We start from the raw sequence: 14,711 nt of genomic DNA, 5'->3' as shown, positions 1-14,711 counted from the left end.
ATAAAATAAGTCTCCACGTTAGGCCTGCATTAAGCGCTGGGTGCATCAGGCATCTTGGGCTAGTTATCAGCATTGTGAAAAGGAATAAAGGAGGAAGGACTCCATCTCTTGCAGAGAGATAAGCCCAGTAAGATCTGTCTATCAATGATAAATATCACAATCTGAACTCTCATTAGTCTCCTCAGCCCTAGAACTGAATCACTGAGCCCTGGATGGTGTGGCTAAGTGGATAGAGCATCAGCCTGTGGACTGAAGGGTCCCAGGTTTGATTCTGGTCAAGGGCACATGCCTGGGTTGCGGGCTTGATCCCCAGTGGGGGACGTGAAGGAGGCAGCCAATCAATGATCCTCTCTCATCACTGATGTTTCTATTCTATCTCTCTTTCCATTTCCCTTCCTCTGTAAAATCAATAAAGATATATTTAAAAAACAAAAACTGAATCACTGAAAGATATGATCCAATAAAAGTTTGCATAAAGTCTATGAAAGGCACCTGATTTTAACTGTGCACGTACATATGTACGGCGAGCATTATGCCCAAAGTCTTTCGAAAGGGTAAGGTTTATACTTTCGTGAAAGACTCCTAAAACTACCGAACACGTAAACATGTTTAGCCTTGCAGGTGTGGCTCAGTGGTTGAGCTTCAACCTATGAACCAGAAAGTCATGGTTCAATTCCCATCAGGTTGTGGGCTCAATCCCCAGTAGGAGGCGTGCAGGAGGCCATGATTCACTCATCATTGCTGTTTCTATCTTTCTCTCCCTCTCCCTTCTTCTTTGAAATCAATAAAAACATTTTTAAAGGAATTTTTAAATACGTAACTGTAACATAATGAGATCAATTGCCACTTATTCTGGAAAGGATGCGAGGTAAAATTATTACACATACATGGAATTGGATATGTACATGTTTACCTAGCTATGGAATGTTTTCTTTGCATCTCTTCCAAAATGATACACACACATCAGCAATGGAATCCTTCATTTTATTCTTTAAAAATATGTTTTTATTGATTGTATTCCTTTTTTTAAAGATTTGGGTTTTTTTCTAAATATATTTTTATTTATTTCAGAGTGGAAGAGAGATATAGAAACATCAATGATGAGACAGAATCATTGATCAGTTGCCTCCTTCACGTCCCCCACTGAGTACCGAGCCTACCATGCAGGCATGTGCCCTTGACCGGAATCCAACCCAGGACCCTTCAGTCTGCAGAGAGGAAGGAGAAGGAGAGAGAGAGAAACATCAATGATGAGAGAGAATCATTGATCAGCTGCCTCCTGCACACTCCACCCTAGGGGTTGAGCCCACAACCAGGGCATGTGCCCTGACCGGGACTCGAACCGGGACCTCCTGGTTCATAGGTCAATGCTCAGCCACTGAGCCACTCGGCTGGGCTGGAATCCTTCCTTTTATAGATTCTAGTGTCAATTCCTCATTAAAGAGGAACCTGAATGCTGACAAACCATGACACAAAATAAAACATGATGCAAAATACAACCCTGCTTGGGTGGCTCTGCAGTCCGCTCTAGGGAGACCGAGGGAGAGAGCTGCAGGTGAGCCAGGGAGGAACACTGACAGTGACTCGCATTTCACAGATCTGCGGGCCCAGGGCTAGACTGCAGCTCCAGCCACGGGCCAGCGCTGCCTGCATTTCCACGATAGGCCCTGTCTTCACTTTTTAAAATACGAACAGGCTTCTCGTGGGTGGGATCAGATGACTGCCCCTCTCCCTTCACCTGTGAAATTTCAGAGCCTATTTGAAAAGGGCCATTGTTTCCCAGGAATGCCAGGCCCAGTCCAGGAAAGAAAGTCTTCGTTTCAACAGGAATTTGGAGCCTGCCTGGGAAGGCCCGCCAGTTACTTGGTGAAAACTGGCAATTCATTCAAGTTCTGAGCAGTTACTCCCCGGGCCTCACTCTCTTTAACTTTCAACTCCTGGGCTTTATGACTAATGTGTTTTTTCCCCTCGGTCCCCGGGATGTGCCTGCGTGTGTGTCTGTGTGTGCGTCACGGCAGAAGGCAGTGTGCGCGGTGCAGCCGACGAAGGGACTCTCCTGGAACAGGGGGCTCAGTCCCGAGCGAGCGGGAGACACAGGCCCTCTGTTCCCACGCGGCCCTGCGCTGCCGGTGCTTGAGCGCATTCATGTGCACGAGCTCCCGTGTTTAACAAGCATTTGGAAATGGGTTCCAATAAAATATGTTTGTCCAAGAAGACAAAACAAAGACACAGGACTTGCATTCAAGATCTGGACAGGAGGCCCCCGTCTGCAGCGCATGGAAAATCACTCCTAAAGTAAAATGTGGACTAGAAGCCAAAAGAATACATTGCTCTAAAAAGAAAAAAAATAATTTTTTAAAAAACAACAAAAACTGGACACAGAGGTGTGGGGACAACCTTTGTCCTTAGAGGAGCAGGGACTGGCTGAGTTTCACCACCGACAGTCCCGACTGGCCCACTGTTCGGAGCAACCAGACATTTTCTACAAAATGAGCTGGACATTTTCCAAGACGGTCATCCTACCAGTGAGACATTTAAGGACACTGGGTCCTTACTAAGAAAAGCTACCTCTGCCCCCAAAGGTTTCAACGCATCAGCCAACATCCAAATGGACTAAGATGTAGAAACTAAATAATAGTAGTAATTAATAATAATATCACGTGTTTATTAGCCCACCCACTGGGGAGAGGATGGTGGAAATATCCTTTCAAGGCAAGGCAAGCAGTTTTGAATATGAACTGGCATGACTTGCTTTTGTATTCAACATCTAAAGATTTAGGCAATCTTTTTTTATGATTCTTGATACATCACCGATTTAATCCCTCATTTAACAGGAACGCACCATTAACTTGTGGCGGATTAGCACGTAATAATTTTCCAAAGAGAATCTTCTAAAATGAGCGAATGGTGAGAACAGGCTACTCCAGTCAAAAGATGACATTTGTTTTTTTTCCTCCCCTTTCGTCCAATGTTTCCTGCGATCTTGCTGAAAACCTGAAGTCGTAACATTTCTAGTCGTTGGACGTCAGGGAAGATGGGCACAAAAGCCAGCTTGTCCTTTGGAGACCTGGTTTTGAATCGGTTACAGACGACAGAAAAATACTCTTTTGTGGCTGCTAAAGTTCAGGAATGAGTCCTGGCAGTCTTACCAATTCCCCAAAGCAGAGCCCGCATTACCAACATCTCATTGGCAGGCTGCGCTGGGAACTCCCACTCGGGCCGGGCAATGAATGGACCTAGTGAAGGTGTCCTGACTCATCTGCGGGTGGCTGGTCTGGCGCTGGGGCTCTTCCTTATTATCCCAGACATGTCGCCCATGGAAAAGCCAGGCCCATGTGCTCGCACGACGATGACAGACTCCAAGTTTTATTAAACTGTAGTCCCGGAGAAAGGGGTTTTTTTGTTTGTTTTGTTTTTTCCATGAGTTGATACAGAAATGCAAAAGACTCTTAGGAAAGAAAACGGATGGTCAGTGGACCACTTGGTTCTTCGACTTCCGTCTCCAAGTCTTTCCTATTGGCTGGGACAGCCAGTTCACTTGGTGGAATGGGACTTCCTCCAGGCCTACGCCAGGCTCCTCTTTACGTAGACATTTGGCCCATTTGTGCCTGGAGAGCAAATGACCAGGGCCGACCCGAAAGCCAGATTCCTAGTGGGACAGAGCGAGGTGCTGAGAATGACATATGGCATCTCTTTCCTAGTCTCGAGGCTGCTGTGTGAGGATTTACAGCTGATGCCTGAACAACGCATATAGCATCCAGCAGATGGGGGGAAATCTTAAATCACATGATTTGGCTGACTTATCCCAGTGGTAATGCCTACTTTTATCACTTAATTATCTGAAACTATTCTGGTTTCAAGTTTGTGTTACAGTGTTATAATGTTGTTATAGGAAGTAGCGCCATGGTCTTTCTAGTGATTTGGGGCAGACAGAATTTAAGATTGAACTGTATTAACCTGTAATGCCAAAAGGCTTTTCATTTGTCTGTCAATACTGACCTCTAGTGGTCAGCTAGAGCAATAGCATAGGTGGCTCAGCAGGCAAAGGTTTATTCCATGAGGAAAAGGGGTATAATTATTATATCAAGTTTAAACTATATTAGACCCTCGATGCCAATTTATGGTTTGAATCTTTAAAATTCCACAATAATCTACTGGTCTCATAAATATCTGTGTACTCTTATTTAAAAACTAAGTGATAGCTGGCAAGTTCTTAGCTGATTTTTTTTTTTAAAGAATTAAGGAACTTTAATGGCTTAGAAGCAGAACAAACTAAAATGCATGTTACTGTCAATCTTTGTGTACAGGAAGATGAGGAAGAAAGCATTATAAAAGCTTCTTTTCCTGAAAAGTGTGTAAACATGAAAGCAGATATAAAAGAATGACTCTCTCTTACCTCCAAGCACTGACAGCATTTTCCCTCATTCACCAAGAACTTCCGTTTAAGCCAAGGATGCAAATGAGGAGTTGTGAAAAGTCTTTATGCAGTGGTTCTCAACCTTCTGGCTCTTTAAATACAGTTCCTCATGTTGTGACCCAACCATAAAATTATTTTCATTGCTACTTCATAACTGTCATGTTGCTACTGTTATGAATCGTCATGTAAATATCTGATGTGCAGGATGGTCTTAGGCGACCCCTGTGAAAGGGTCGTTCGACCGCCAAAGGGGTCGTGACCCACAGGTTGAGAACCGCTGCTTTTAGGAATAGGTTAGGTACTTTCATTAACCTGTTATTAATTCATTGTTTTTTTTTAAAGACGATATACTCTGGTAAGGCCATCAAAGAGAAAATGCCTCTCTTTGCAGCATTAAATTGGAGAATTCTATACAAATAAACTGGGAAATGTTTTCATGTTGCTTAAGCTATATTTACCATTTTGGATTTTCAAGGTAAAACTCTCTCTGACTCAAGTCAGTCAAAAATAATCAATCCAATAACTAGACTTCCTAGTTTTAGTTACTTTCTTCCAGTTACACTAGATGTCCCAATGAGCACCTGAAAACTAGAAGTGAATATACTGCAACTTTCTGATGTTAATCTCTCATCCTTCCATCCCCTTCCGTTATCTTTTACCTCACGGGGCCTGAAGTTCACAGCCATCTCTCTCTTTTTTAAAAAATATTTTTTATTGATTTTTTACAGAGAGGAAGTGAGAGGAATAGAGAGTTAGAAACATTGAGTGAGAAACATCAATCAGCTGCCTCCTGCACACCCCCCACTGGGGATGTGCCCACAACCAAGGTACATGCCCTTGACCGGAATTGAACCTGGGACCCTTCAGTCCGCAGGCCAAACCGGTTAGGGCCACAGCCATCTCTTTATGTTCCCTGTCCAAGGCCCAGTACTTGACCCGCTCTCTTGTCACTACTCTCTATTCCTTGACTCTATCCCAGTTCATGCCAGAACCCTAACAGAACCCTAACCCTGAATGCCACCTTCTGTCTGCCCTCTGTACGCCTACGCTTAAGGAGAACTTGGCAACTTAAGAATATGTTTAAGATCTATAAATATTTCCTAATAAACTAAACAGCATCTCTGGAAAATAATAAGATATAGTTTGTTGGTAAAAAACTATTACTTTGAACGATAAACTCCTACAATGTGGGATAAAAAAGGAGTTATTAAAAAAGTCAATTCAGTCCTAGCCAGAGCAATCAGGCATGAGAAGGGCTGAGCGCAGACGCAGGCTCTCACTGTAGAAGGAAGATGCCTCAAGGAGCTGAGGGCACCCCCAGCAAGGAAACGAGGGCCTCCGTCCTACACCCCTGAGGAACTAGCCCCTGCCAACCCCGCCTGAATGAGCTTCCAGGTGCCTTTTTCCTGGAGCCTCCCCATAAAGCCAGCACATCGATGTCCACCTCGTGGAAGGTCGAGGAGAGAAACTAGCGTAGCCCACCCAGGCTTCTGACCTCCGAGATGGTGAGATAACAGATGTGTGTTGTTCGAAGCCAGTTTCTTACAGCGGCCTTAGATGGTCCGCCCTCAGCGAGTGCTGAGATGACTCTCAGCCACAGGAGGCCCCGCTGAGCCTCGCCAACTGCCAACCCAGACACTTTGATGACGTAAGCCGCCAAGCGTTCGGCAGCTGGCTGGGCAGTCATAAATGAAGGGTAGAGACATGAGGGCTGAGAGCTGGAGTGCGCTGTGTTAAAAACCTCAAGCAAATGGCCCTGGTGAAGGATGGGGCCTTGAAGAGAGAGGACACGGTTAGTGAAGGCTGATGGAGGCACACGGAACTAAGGGAGGGCGTTTTCAAGGCAGAAGTCATGCCTACACATTTATGTTCTGAAGACAAGGAGATGGTGAAGAGGGTTAAAGTGAACTCCGAGGACAGAAACGATGACTGGTTTGTGAAACGATACCCTGAAGGCATGGGAGTGGATCGGCTCTAATGCACGTGAGAGGCATCTCCCCGGAGGCAGAAGGTCAGATGGGTATCAACATGGAGGGCCCAAGCCTTTGGAAAAGATTCTCTTGGTCTGTCCCACCTCCAGCGGACTTCCATCTGAAGCTTGAAGAACGTTCTATTTTTTTTTTTTTAATCCTCGTCTAAGGATATTTTCCCATTGATTTTTAGAGAGAGTGGGAGAGAGAGGGAAAGACAGAGAGAAACGTCGATGTGAGAGAAACACATCGATTGGTTGCCTTCTGCACGCACCTTGACCAGACCCTGGGCCAGGGAAGAGCCTGCAACTGAGGTACGTGCCCTTGACCAGAATCGAATCTGGGACCCTTGGTCTGCAGGCCAATGCTCTATCCACTGAGCCAAACCGGCCAAGGTAAGAATGTTTATTTTTGAGCCACAAGTTTGAAAGCAGCTATCATCATCATCATCATCATCATCATCATCATCATCTCTTGTTTTCCCTCGTGTATTATAAAAGCATCCCCTCCCCCACAAAAAACGGTAAACTTAGAGAGGTTATTTTATTGAATTAAAACACACACACACACACACAACACCATGAAAGACATTTCCTTACTTGAGTGGTGCTTTATCTAAACACCTTGCCCCCAAATCATGGCTAGGTCCCGCTCCTCTCATACAATTCAGCCTCAGTGATGTGCGTTCCCACTTCATATAAACACGGGTTAGCACAAGGTCTGCGCTTGTTCCCTCGGCACTTGGAATTCACATTTTTTGAACACTTTTAACTTTCTGGGTTCTGTGAAAGGAACGTTTTGAAGGCATTTTGGCAGGTGCGCTGGCGAGCTTCACTGAACCCATTCATGAGTACAAGGGCGCCTTCTGCACTGGTTGCAGACCAAACCTAAGGGGAGGCTCACTGGGTAAACACTCCTGTTTGCTTGTCATGGTAAATCATCCGACTGACGGTTCAACTAGTTCACTGTACACAATCGTTTTGTGTGATAAATAAATTAATGAGTAACATATAGGGGCCAAGACAGACGGTCGCTTCAGGACAATGGAACACTGTGAGGCTTTAAATAATGTGAATTATAATTTGTGTCGCTATACATTGCAATTAGCATCATCATCATCATCATCATCATCACCATTTTCCTTCATGTGGAACAGAAGTGCTCCTAGAAAATGAACGTGAACATACACCGCATGGAGCAGCGATGCTCGCTCTGCCCTTGTATTTGCCAGGGTTCTCTAGGGAACCAGAACCAATGGGTTGTGTGTGTACACAGATTTATTTTCAGAAATTTGCTTACCTGGTGGAGGAGGCTGGCAAGTCCAAAACCTGCAGGGTGGGCCGGCCGGCGGAGAACAGGGGGGCCGGTGAGGCCTCTGCTTCAGAATTCCCCGTCTTTTCTTCTCCTCGGCCTGCAACTGGTTAGAGGAGGCCCGCCTACAACAGGAAGGGCAAGCAGCTTGACTCAAATTTAAATGGTAATTTCACCCCAAAACACCCTCACAGACACATCTAGAATGATATTTGGTCACAGAGCTGGGCACCACAGCCCAGCCAAATTGCCACATAAAATCAATCATCAGACTTTTCCTTAATTGTAATCAACTGTAATGCGACTTTTAACATTGGGCGGGAAGGATACACCCGTGAGGAACGGCACTGGGCGCAACAAGTCACTACCCAGGAGAGGCCTGTCAGGTGCCCATCCCTGCCTCCATCACGTCTGCTCTGCTGGGCAGAGCATGTGCAAGGCATTCATCTCCACCCCCGCCCACCCCTCATCTCCACCCCTGCTCTAGTCTACATGACCTGGTGTCTGGTCCCATAAGAAGGAGGAGAGGGATGGATGATGGGCATGAGTAACCAGCAGAGTTGACCATGTATCTAAATGTGAGTTAACAATTAGATATGAACGTGTGTGATTGTGTGCACTTGTGGACATGAAGAACATATTTAGAGGAAATCGTAGGTAGTGTAATTCACAGCTTAAAACCCATTAGTACTGCAGCCATCCATCAGCTCTTGTGGTCACACATTACAGCTCTGCCAGCAAGGATTTTCTTTACGTCACAAAGCAACTGGTACGTTTGGATTAACTCTGAAAAAAGGAGACGCTGTTCAGACTCTCCTTGATTTTAACTTAGCAGAAGTAAAGACTCTCAATAATTCGCTCTCTCACTCTTCCATTATTACAATGTTCTTGAGCCTCATGACTGATACTGCTAATTCTAATTCTTCTCCAACGTACCTAATCTGCTATAAAGAATTAATAGTTGGATAAGCCAGTGAGGATTTTTCAGCTTCCTCGCTGTCAACATCCTATGAAAGTGTCTGCCAGTGATATTCTTAAATTGAAACATGATATGAAAATCTGATAAGTGATTACTTAATGAAATATGTAAATCTGAACTTGACTGGATTATTGTCAAATTTAACTACAAGACTGAGCTTGCAACAAAATTTAAAAGTTACAACAACATGATAATAATCAAACATTATTTAATTATGACAAAGTTGATCACTCATTACAATAATAGCAGCTAGCAGTCATTGAGCTCTTACAGGCACTTTACATATATTATGTCATTAAATCCTCACAGAAATTCTTGAGCTTGATATTTTAATTATTTTACAGGTGAGTTTCAGAGAAGTGAAGCAATTTCTCAAGATCACAGAACTAATAATGAGTTTTTCTTCAACCATTTATGCCTATCTGTGTATAGATATAGATATAGATATAGATATAGATATACACAAATAGGCATAAATGGGGAGAAGAGGAGGGAGAGAGGGAGGGAGGGAGAGAGAAACATCATTGGTTGTCTCCCCCACGCACCCAGCCCAGGGACTGAACCCGCCACCTGGGCATGTGCCCTGACCAGGAATGGAACTGGCAACCTTCAGGGTGCACGGGACGGCACTCAACCAACTGAGCCACACTGGCTGTGGCTGTAACTTATTATCTTAAAAATAAATATGCTTTTCTTCATTTATCCATTTTTTCTAAGAAACAATAATCCAGGTTGTTCGCCTATAAGTTACAATGCCCTTACTAACAGGGGTTACAATGCACAAGAAATCACCCTAGAAACTAGGGACAAAGACACAAAAAGGAAGCTGTGGTCCACTATCCCCACGGTCTTCATTCTGACAGGTTAAGAACATGCACCCACCAACTGAATGGCGGCGGGCTGCCCATCTTTACCCTTCAACTTTCCATTTCTCTGCTGTTCGCTGCAAAACTACACAATGGAGGTTCTTAGAATTGTTCATAAATCAAAAATAGGTACCTGCATAAAGAACCAAAGAGATCATCTAAGAATAAACTAGATCCATGAGTTGGGATTCTTTTGGTAGCTACTGGCGGGAAATGCAAAGAAGGTGGGTGTCGGAAGGGAGGGAGCCTGGCCGACTACAGGAGCCGGTGGGGGAGCTGGGTGTCAGGAGAGAAACCAGCCTGCCCCAGGGCCAACGTTCAGGCTCCGCTCCTTGTGGCGGCCCTGTGCTGGGGCCACGCTCCCCCCTTAACGACACGTCTCTCTGTTTCCAAGCCACACAGCGCCTTATCACCAAGCCCAGCCTTGACGAGCCCAGCGGATCACAGCGGGCTTTCGTTGGACTGTCTGCTCCCATGAATCCAGGTCGATGGCTGGACCGTGATGGCTTCCAGCCAATGAGTCTAGCCCTGAAGTAAACAGAGGTAGCTCACTGCAAACCCCATGGCTGGGAAACGGGACGGGAGCAAGTTACCCGTCTGAATGTTCAGAGATTTTTGCATATTTCTTTGATGGGGGGTAGACTTTATTTTACATGAGCTAGGTTGCCAGTTTGCTTAATCCTAGATAATCGAGGTATCACTGGATAATTGTACTGACCAAAATCATTAATTTGGAAAACAAATATTGACTAAATGTCAGACTTCTGTTGTTTAGTTGTACCATGCAGATTACCTAGAAGACAACAATAATTTGTTTTTGATCTTATGAAACAGGTATTTTCTCTGACTTAATACACTGTAATACACAATCTGGCTAAAACTATCTAAAAATAGGTAAAAGCTTTTGAAAACTTCACAGATAGAAGGAATCTTATGCTACTCCCTCCTTTTTGCTAAAAGTAGAGAAAAAAAAATACTTTCACATGCCTTTTGATTAAGAAGCATATACAGACATTTAATCAATTTCAATGGATTGGTATTTATAAAATTAACTAGGGGCCCGGTGCACGAAATTCGTGCACTGGGTGTGTGTGGGGAGGGGAGTGTCCCTCAGCCCAGCCTGCCCCCTCTCACATACTGGGAGCTCTCAGGCGTTGACCCCCATCACCCTCCAATCGCAGGATCAGCCCCTTGCCCAGGCCTGACGCCTCTGACAGAGGTGTCAGGCTTGGACAGGGGACCCCCATCTCCCCCGATCACTGGCTCTGGCCCCCGCCCAGGCCTGAGGCCTCTGGCCCAGGAATCATGCCTGGGCAGGGGACCCCCATCTCCCTCTGATCGCTGGCTCCACCCCCCGCCCAAGCCTGACGCCTCTGACCCACGCTTCAGGCCTGAGCAAGGGGACCATCATATCCCCCCAATCCCCGGCCCCGCCCCCCGCCCAGGCCTGATGCCTCGGCCAGAGGAGTTGACCCTCATCACCCTCCGATCACCAATCACCGGATCGGCCCCTTGAGCAGGCCTGAGGCCTCTGGCAGAGGTGTCAGGCCTGGGCAGGGGACCCCCAGCTCCCCGCGGTTGCAGGCTCCGCCCCTGCCCAGGCCTAATGCCTCTGGCCTAGGCGTCCGGCTGAGGCAGCGGGGACCCACAGCTGCAGCGACCCCGCGATCGTGGGCTCCGCTTTAGGCCCAGGCAAGGGACTGCCAGCTTCGACTGTGCCCAGCTCCCATCGCTGGCTCCACCCCTACTTCCTGCTATCACTGGCCAGGGCGGAAAAGGCACCTGATTCTCCGATCATGGCTGGGGGGCAGGGCAAAGGCAGCCCCAGGGCCGCCTTTGCCCTGCCCCCCAGCTCTTAGCTCCCCGCTGGGTTTCCGATCACTGTCAGTGGCAGGGGGCTTCTTCCTGCTTTCCCTTTCGCCTCCCTGCATTGTGCCTACATATGCAAATTAACCACCATCTTGTTGGCAGTTAACTGCCAATCTTAGTTGGCAGTTAACTGCCAATCATAGTTGGCAGTTAATTTGCATATAGCCCTGATTAGCCAATGAAAAGGGTATCATCGTACGCCAATTACCATTTTTCTCTTTTATTAGATAGGATTTTCAAAAGCCTCAAACTTCGATCATTTAGAGGTTATCTCATTTGTAGACTCTTCAACACTTTGATTTCTTTCTTTTATACCAGGTGCCTGTTGGTAATGTTGCTAAAAAAGGTGCAATTAAACAGGCACAATAGCAGTTTCTTTTCCCAAAATGGCACACATTGCGAGCTAGAAGAGAACGAAAATGGCACGTGCCTCACACCCATATAAGTGAGCAATAATTAGAAGAAGAAGAAAAAAAAAAAGACAAAGTTCTTGCTCAAGAATAAAGGACAGAGGGCATAAGATAGAATGTAGCTCATGTTCCAGCCATAATCATGGTAGATTTTGGAGCCAGCAGGTAAAGGTCTGTGGTTGAAAGGAGTAAGAAAACTCTGATTAATAATAATCCTATAGGAGACCTTTCTGACCACTGTGTTTCAATGGGAAATTATGAACATTGTAACAAGGCATCAGTGGAATGAGAGAAATGCTAGATGTATCATATGTAGAGGATGCCCACTGACCTCCATCCAGTCTCCTGTGTGCTCTGGGCTCTGCCTGAGACTGTGCTCAGGGGCAGCTGCAGCCCCTGACCAGGGCCTGTACCAGGGCCTGGGGCCTCTGACCGGGTCGAGGAGCCAGCAAACGTTTTCTCTGGAAGCCCTGAGTGGTGGTTCCTGCCCACAGGACCGCATGGAGCCTCAGGCTCCGGAATTTTGAAATCAAACGCTGACAAGCGCGGCTGGTTTGAGTTTGGTTGCAGTTTGGATGCTGAAGGGATCTTAAGAGCTCAGCAAATATGGATGTGTGTGGCTTTCTTTGGCTTTTTCCATTTGGAAAGAATGTCCAGAGAAGGGGAAAATCGCATCAATTGGTCCTTAAGTAAACAGAAGTAAAGGAGAAATTTCTAGAAATGGTAGAGTTGAAACTTCAGCATGTCCAGTTATGTACGCCTCTTGCCGGCTTTGGGGTTAGTGTCCAGGACTTGATCTCTATTGAACAGAACGCCAAGGACAGAAGTGTCCATAGGTGCCCTGAGCCAGGTCTTGGGCCTGCCCTGCTGGGGGTGAGCGGGACACCTGGGGAGCAGCCTCGAGAAGGGACACATTGCTCTTTCCCCACAGACATGCAGGCAACGGATTCACCTGTGACTCAGAATCCTAACGGGCCTCACCCGGCTGTCACAGCAGCCGGGCCACGTTCAGCCAGTGTCTGTGTGTGCCGGGTAAAACCTTAAAAAACGAAATAAAAATAAAATGAAAGATGAGCTAGTCAGAAGGGCAGAGCACATGATGGAATGAAGTATAAAAATAGGCAATTCTTATTTCTGATTAAACTTTCATCTTCCTATCAGCCTAAAAACCATGCACTGTCTAGTATATGACACTTCCCCATCTTCAGTTCCTGGGGGCTTAAAGCATTTGCCTTGCCTGGGACAAGCTTGCCATCTAGTGACCGTGACTGATAACTGAGAATATGCAGCTGACTTCAGTGCACACACAGGCCTGCATTGTTACCTCGACTTAAACCATTCTTTTTTAACAATGTATTTTCAACAACAATTTATAGAGTGCCTGTTATGCGCTGGGGTCTGGAGCTACAATGGTGGGAGAAAATAACATGGTTCCTTAAAATCTAGTGGGGAAGACAAACATCACCTATATCATCAGCAATTAAAAGTAAAAATAACAAAGAAAACAACTCTAGGGCAGATTCATTAATTTAATACTTAATAACAAGCTATAAGGAAGACGGTGTCTTGGTTTTACAGATCAGAGAACTTGGCAGGGCAGTTAAGGAACTCCCCCTAAGTCACACAGCAGAACAGGAATATAGTAAACTGAGGCAGTTTCACTCCCAAAGCTGTGCTTTTAACTACCTCTGTATGAAAAACGGAAACCCTGATACATGCAAGCAAGATAAAGGTAAGATTGGACGTCTGGCCTGTGTGGCTCAGTGGTTGCGCATGGACCTGTGGACCAGGAGGTCACGGTTAGATTCCCAATCAGGGCACATGCCAGGGATTTGGGCTCCATTCCCAGTAGGGGGCTTGCAGGAGGCAGCTGATCAATGATTCTTTCTCATCAATGATGTTTCTAGCTCGCTCTCTCCCTTCCTCTCTGAAATCAATAAAAGTATTTTTTAAAATCGCACTAGGTACAGTGAGGGAGAGCAGACTGCAGGGTGTGTGCAGTGGGAGTAAGGAGACCCATTGGAGGGGTACGGCAACATTCCAGGTGGATAATGATTAAGTGCACGAATCAAATCAAACTTACAAATAACCGGAATACACAGGAAACCGTGTGGTACCAGAGGAAGAGGTATACGGGAACTTAAAGGCAAGGACCCCAAGGACCCCTTTGGATGCAGATCAATATCATTAGGGGGGTGCATTTGCCGCATGTCCAAGTGAACAGAAACAAGAACACCCCAGTGTCTTCAAGCAGAGTAGAGAGTACTGCTTCACTGCTGCACACGGTGAATGCAGGAGTGAAGCGTGAATTAGCCAAGAAATGAGCCGGGCCTGAGCGCCCACCGTGCTACTGTGTGCACAGCGGCCCAGAAGACAAAACACGTGTGTTTCGACCCTTTGTTCCTTACACCGAGTTCTCCTGCCTGCGTGGACCTCGCTGAGTTGCAAAAAGAACTTGCTGTCTCCGAGGTATCCTATCCGCACAGTAAACCCACACCCACAAGCGCACCCTGCAGCCTCCTCTCCAGGCAGGAGCGGGAAGCCCGACGGCGAGACCGACTGCGCAGGCGCCACGCCCCTGCCGGCGCCCCGGTCCCCGCCCCGCCCGCACATGCGCATCAGACTCCTCCTGTCGGGTTTCCCTCCTCCTTCCTCAGCTCGATTGAGGTATTGCCTCTCTGTTCCTTCTTTGACAACTTTTTAAATCCTCACACTCTGTCGGGCACATTTTCGTTTTTAATACCTTCCGCAGCCGCCTGGAATCCTAATCACGTTCCTTTCCAATCACGGCAGAACCACGCCCTCCAGTCCCAGGAACCGCCCTCCAAAGTGTCACTCTCGCGAGCGTCTCGCGAGAAGGCGACCACCTCTCGCGGTATTTCCGTGCTA

The 14,711-nt window shown here is 46.5% G+C and overlaps 1 long non-coding RNA gene across 1 annotated transcript in view; it reads right to left on the bottom strand.

Annotated features, from left to right (window-relative positions):
• Window positions 1-14,636, bottom strand: part of LOC132220538 (uncharacterized) — a 96,445-nt gene extending 81,809 nt beyond the window's left edge. The window contains exons 1-2 of the long non-coding RNA XR_009449809.1: window positions 14,566-14,636; window positions 7,687-7,823 (exon numbers count right to left, since the gene is read on the bottom strand). This is a non-coding gene — a long non-coding RNA (uncharacterized LOC132220538). The remainder of the gene's footprint in view (window positions 1-7,686; window positions 7,824-14,565) is intronic.
• Window positions 14,637-14,711: the final 75 nt, after the last annotated feature.

This window comes from Myotis daubentonii, chromosome 18, assembly GCF_963259705.1.
Source record: "Myotis daubentonii chromosome 18, mMyoDau2.1, whole genome shotgun sequence".
Classification (NCBI taxonomy): Eukaryota; Metazoa; Chordata; class Mammalia; order Chiroptera; family Vespertilionidae; genus Myotis; species Myotis daubentonii.
The sequence above is the reverse complement of the archived record's forward strand: the minus strand, read 5'-3'. Positions and strand labels throughout refer to the sequence as shown.